At 47.8% G+C, this 6,000-nt stretch overlaps 1 protein-coding gene across 1 annotated transcript in view; it reads left to right on the top strand.

Annotated features, from left to right (window-relative positions):
* The first annotated feature begins 4,687 nt into the window (after window positions 1–4,687).
* TACC1 (transforming acidic coiled-coil containing protein 1) overlaps window positions 4,688–6,000 on the top strand; it is a 78,157-nt gene continuing 76,844 nt past the window's right edge. Inside the window, exon 1 of the mRNA XM_081171383.1 lies at window positions 4,688–4,829. The gene's annotated coding sequence lies outside the window, so the exon portion shown is untranslated. The remainder of the gene's footprint in view (window positions 4,830–6,000) is intronic.

The following is a 6,000-nucleotide window of genomic DNA, read 5'->3' as shown; positions in this document are numbered from 1 at the left end:
TGGAATGAGTATAAAGTGAAAGCCTTTGCCAATGACTTGGTACTAACAATAGAAGATCCAGTTACAAGTGCGAAAGAAGTATTAGAGGAGATAGAACAGTTTGGGCAAGTGGCAGGTTTTAAATTGAACAAAAAGAAAACTAAAATGATAATAAAAAATATGAAACAGGACCTGGTGGAAGTGTTGCAGCAGCAAATTGGTATAGAAGCAGTTTAAAAAGTTAAATATTTAGGAATTTGGTTAACTTCAAAAAATATTGATCTTTTCCAAAATAATTATACACCGGTGTGGAATGGAATTAAAAGATACTTGGAAATATGGGGAAGGGTGAAATTGTCATTTTGGGGAAGGATTTCTGCTATTAAAATGAATGTGCTACCAAAGATGTTATTTTGGTTTCAGACAATTCCAGTAAACAATTTTTAATGAGTGGCAAAAAACAATTTCAAGATATATCTGGCAGGGAAAGAAGCCGAGAATACAGTATAAGTTGCTAACAGATGTTAAAGAAAGAGGAGGCTTCGCTCTGCCAGATTTGAAATTGTATTACGAAGCATCTTGCCTCTGCTGGTTAAAGGAATGGATGTTATTAGAAAATACAGATTTGTTAGACTTGGAAGGTTATGATAACAGATTTGGTTGGCACGCATATTTATGGTATAATAAAACAAAATTCCATAGAGGATTTGGAAATCACATATTTCGAAGATCTCTAATAGAAATATGGGATAGGTATAAAAACCTACTGGAACGTAAAACACCGCATTGGTTATCTCTATTAGAAGCAATGAGCATGAAAAAGATCGATGTGTGTGGGAAATGGATAACTTATGGGAAATTAATACAAAAAGAAGGAAGTAAGTGGAAGATGAAGCCATATGAGGAAATTAAAGAATATGTGAATGATTGGCTGCACTACCGTCAGGTCAATGAAATGTTTAAACAGGATTTTAAAGAAAAAGGATTTGATGAAAATAAATCAAAGTTTGAAGTAGAGATATTAAGTAATAACTATAAAACTTGATGTTCAAGTGAGGGGCAGAGGGCCAAGGCTGGCCAAATTCTTAGTTTATACACCGACCCACCTGGACGACAAAAGTGGGAACTGGTCTACAAAAGCATATCCCACTATAAATCTGTAGGATTTGAAAATGCCACAAGACACTTGTTTTAATTGGAGTTATTTTTCCTTTTCTTAAAGCAGTTTATTGTGAGAAACAGTTGCTGTTGCCAGTAACACCAAAATGCCTGAAACTGTGTACAGTATATGTGTAAAGCACCTCTACCTCTCTTTCAAATCAGAACGAGTGAAAGCAGTGGAGGTCCTGTGTGAGTGTTTGGAGGTGGTTGGAGGATGGATGGTGGCTAACAGATTGAGGTTGAATCTTGACAAGACAGAAGTACTGTTTTGGGGGGACAGGAGCCGGGCAGGTGTGGAGGATTCCCTGGTCCTGAATGGAGTAACTGTGCCCCTGAAGGACCAGGTGCGCAGCCTGGGAGTCATTTTGGACTCACAGCTGTCCATGGAGGCACAGGTCAATTCTCTGTCTGGGGCAGCTGTTACCAGCTCCATCTGGTATGCAGGATGAGACCCTACCTGCCCACAGACTGGGCACCACCAGAGTGGTGCATGCTCTAGTTATCTCCCGCTCGGACTACTGCAATGCGCTCTACGTGGGGCTACCTTTGAAGGTGACCTGGAAGCTACAACTAATCCAGAATGTGGCAGCCAGACTGGTGACTGGGAGTGGCCACTGAGACCATATAACACCGCCCTGAAAGACCTACATTGGTTTCCAGTATGTTTCTGAGCACAATTCAAAGTTGGTGCTGACCTTTAAAGCTCTAAACAGCCTTGACCCAGTATACCTGAAGGAGTGTCTCCACCCCCATCATTCAGCCAAGACACTGATGTCCAGAGCCTTCTGGCAGTTCCCTCACTGTGAGAAGTTACAGGGAACCAGGCAGAGGGCCTTCTTGGTAGTGGCAGCTGTCCTGTGGAATGCCCTCCCATCAGATGTCAAGGACATAAACAACTATCTGACTTTTAGAAGACATCTGAAAGCAGCCCTGTTTAGGGAAGTGTTTAATATTTGATGTTTTATTGCTTTTTATTATTATTACATCTGTTGGGGGCCACCCAGAGTGGCTGGTGAAACCCAGCCAGATGGGTGGGATATAAATAAGTTGTTGTTATTATATGCAAATTTTTTTTTGGTGATGGTGTCTGTATATTCTCCACAGAAATGAACAGCACAATGGATGGATCTTTGCTTCCGGGGGGGGGCAGCAACCCCCTCCCAAAAAATACTAGATTGTGGCTTGAGTGTCAGGTGTCATGTTCTGGACCAAAGTCAGATCCCACAGAGAAAGCAGCAAAACTTGGAGGCAACCTAGAATCATCATCTAGTTCAACCCCCTGCAGTGCAAGAATCTTTTGCCCAACGTGGGGCTCGAACACACAATCCTGTTATTATGTTGAAGCTTGTTGGACCATGGAGGGAGCACCTTGCTCCATGGAGGCCGAGATCTTTTGAAGGCTCTGGCTCCAGGCTCCTCCTCCAGACTTCACCCCTTGTAGAGGACTTCAGAGCCCTAAAGGGCCAACCTTCTGACCTGAAGATGGCCATGCCGCCGCCGCCTTCTCCTCCATTCCATAGCCTCCTTCCTGGTGTGCCCTCTAAGCCACTAGATACATTGTGCCACAGGTGAACATGCCAGATTTCTTTGTTGTCATTAGAAAGGTTATGAAGGGAGGCCATGCTTCTATGGAGCCTTCTGAGTCCTGTGCACCATTCGATGTTTCTCCATCAGTGCTATTGTCCACACCTTCTGTCTTCACAGAAAGAGCAGAAGATGGTCCAGATTTTTCCAGTTCTGCGGGATGAGCTGTCAGGCCACCACAAGTAAGATAATCAATACTGTAAAGCCAATTATGGTGCACAAGTCACGGCAACTGGTTCTTCAAACTCTGGGTAAGGTGCCTGCAGGGGTCTAGACTCTGGCCCTACAGACCTCCCTTGGTGGTCTGGGAGGGTCCTTTGGGGACTCCTGTCTAACAGCCTCAGGTGCAAAGTTCTCCCGTCTTCTTTTCTGACCCCTGACCCAGACATGACTCCCCATCTGGTGCCCCAGCAGTCTCCGACTTCGTGTCCAGATCATGGACTGGCTGGATGCAGAGGAGTGGTGGGAGGCACCATCTGGGGAACCCCATGGAACCCCCGGGGGAAGAAGGCTCAAAGCCAGGGGACTGGATGATGATAAGTGGTCAGAGGGGGAAGAGGGAGAAGATTGGGAGGAGGAGGTGGTGTAAGCTGAAGAGGCAACAGGGCTTAGTGAGCAGGAAGAGGTTGTGGCAGAGAGCAGTCCAGAATCAGAGGCAGAGGTGGAGGCTGGAGAGGAGGAGGGCCAAGAGGCAAGCTGCTGAAGAAGCCAGGATATCTCCCCTTCCTGCTGTGACCAGCTCCCCTCCACCCTGGTCTCTCAAAACCCCAAGAGGAATGAAGAGGGTTGGCCAAAGAGAGAGAAGACAAAGGAGCCTTAGGTTGCTAGGGAAGGAACCAGGGAAGGAACATTAGAGAATGGTGGGAAGGTGGGGACCTTCAGTCCTCACAACTGCCTCATTGATGCAAGACCTACTGGGAAGAGTTGCCATGGTCAATAGGCCTGTGCTGTTTGGGTATCTTCGTGTAACTTCACTGACACCGGGGGTCTTAGTGCTGACCTGTTCCTGACTCTGGTTCCTGACATAGATTCAGGAATCCTGACACTGGGGCCAGGAGTGGGGAGCCTCAGCCCCAGGGGCTGAATGTGGCCCCCCAGGCATCTTTCTCTGGTCCTTGGGACTCTCCCCAAGCCACGTCCTTCCCCCATGCACCCTTCATGACTTTTGCCTACCCACCCGGCATCCTTGAGCCTGCCTGGGGGGAGAGACAGGCTGACTGCACCAAGAAGAAGAAGAAGAGTTTGGATTTGATATCCCGCCTTTCACTCCCCTTCAGGAGTCTCAAAGCGGCTAACATTCTCCTTTCCCTTCCTCCCCCACAACAAACACTCTGTGAGGTGAGTGGGGCTGAGAGACTTCACAGAAGTGTGACTGGCCCAAGGTCACCCAGCAGCTGCAGGTGGAGGAGCGGAGACACGAACCCGGTTTCCCAGATTACATGACTACCGCTCTTAACCACTACACCACACTGGCTCTCAAGGGAAGTGTATGTTCTCTGCTCCACCAAGCTTTGCCTCTGGCCTTGTGCACTGCAGGGATTTGGCCTCCAGAAGGTTTCTTGGAAAAGAATGTGGCCCTTGAGCTGCAGAAGCCAGCCCATTGCTCTCTTAACCTAAAGGAAGCAATTGTAGTCTTCTTTTTTTAAAAAGGAAACAATCTGTGCAAGCTCTCGAAAGTTCTCTGGTGGAGAGGCCTCCTGCTCTCGCTGCAGCGCATGTGTGCATTTTAACAGCATGACAGGAGTGGGGCTGTTACTGGAGCAAGCAGGAAAGGGGGAGAACATGCCCAATCCAACCTGGGTTTCCGTTTGCAAGGCTGAAATCCAAGGATTCTCAAGCCCCACTGCCAAGTCCTGAGACTCAGCCCAGGCTGTCTGGCTGGGGGGTCCCCAGCGCACTGTCAAGTTCCTTTTGCCAAAGATTACAAAACATCCATTTCCTCTGACCAGAAGCTTTGCTCCCTCGCGCTCTGACAGATACCCCCATCCCGTCCCTCCCTGCCTTGGTTCGTCCCCTTCCTTCCTCAAAGCTCCTCCGTGGCCTCTTCCTACTTCGTGGTTGTTTCTTAAGATGCAAGGAGCAAAGGACTTTGCAGCTGGAGGAAGGTAGGATGCAATCAGAAGAGGGGGGTGAGGGGGGCAGCCACACAGAGCTTGGCTGTTGCTTCAGACCAAGGAGGAAAAGAGCAGGGGGAGGAAAGGGACTTTCAGCACAGCACACACATAAAACGGGCCGGGGCCCCCACCCCACCCCCGCTAATCCTGGTGACTGCAAGCAGAGCAGAGAGGCTGGTATGTCTCTAAGTTGCCAGGCACAGTCCATCAAACAAATTATTATTTGTGTGTATCACAAATGATTAGTTTGATGGACTGTGCCTGATAGCTTAGGGACATGATGTGTACCTCATATGCTCTTTTTTTGGTGACGTGATTCCACTCTCCCTCTCTCCCTCTCTCCCTCTCTCCCTCTCTCCCCCTCTCCCTATCTCTCTCTGCAATGACTTTCCTAGGCTATATAGTACAGGGTGAGTAGTGCCCATTGAGATTGGCAGGGCAGAAAGGGTGATCCAGGATGGGCAGAGGCAGAGTTAATGCATTCTAGTCTCACACACACACACACACACACACACACACACACACACACCCTCTTGCAATTCTAGTTGTAACAAGCAAAGCAGGCAGGTAGGTGGGAGCAACTGAGGTTGGTGGGCAGTTCCTTATTTGCCTTAATGGAGCAGCCTCCACTGTGTAGTGCATGGGACCTTAAAGTTCATGTACAGGTATTTCCATGTGTGCACTTTGCAGTCAAGATGTACCGGCCCAGAGGTTTAGCCTTTAGAGCAGACTTCATCAACTGGGTGCTCTCCAGATGTTTCTTCACAATTCCCATCAGCCACAGCCAGTCAAAAACATCTGGAGGGCACCAGGTTGATAAAGCCTGTTCTACAGAAACTGGGTAGAAAGCTCAACTCCAAAGAGTGATAACTCTAGTAACTCTTGCAAACCATTTTTGCAAGGCATTCCTCAAGGCCAAAAATAGGGACAAAATAGAGACAGGGATTTTTCCAACAATGTGTTCCATAAAATAGAGACCATGGTAAATAAGGGCAGCTGGAATGTCTGGAATGCATCAACCATGGAGATGAGTTGTGTGCTAGAGTTCTGTAAAGAGCAATGGCTTTAAAAGAGGATTTGACAAATTTGAGGCAGATAAGGCTGTCAATGGCCGCCAGCCAGGATGGCGCTGCCCTGCCTCCCTAGCTGGATGGTCATGGCT

Source organism: Podarcis bocagei (genome assembly GCF_964188305.1).
Source record: "Podarcis bocagei genome assembly, chromosome: 15".
NCBI classification, from domain to species: domain Eukaryota; kingdom Metazoa; phylum Chordata; class Lepidosauria; order Squamata; family Lacertidae; genus Podarcis; species Podarcis bocagei.
Note: the sequence above shows the minus strand (reverse complement) of the source record. Positions and strands in the feature narration are given on the sequence as shown.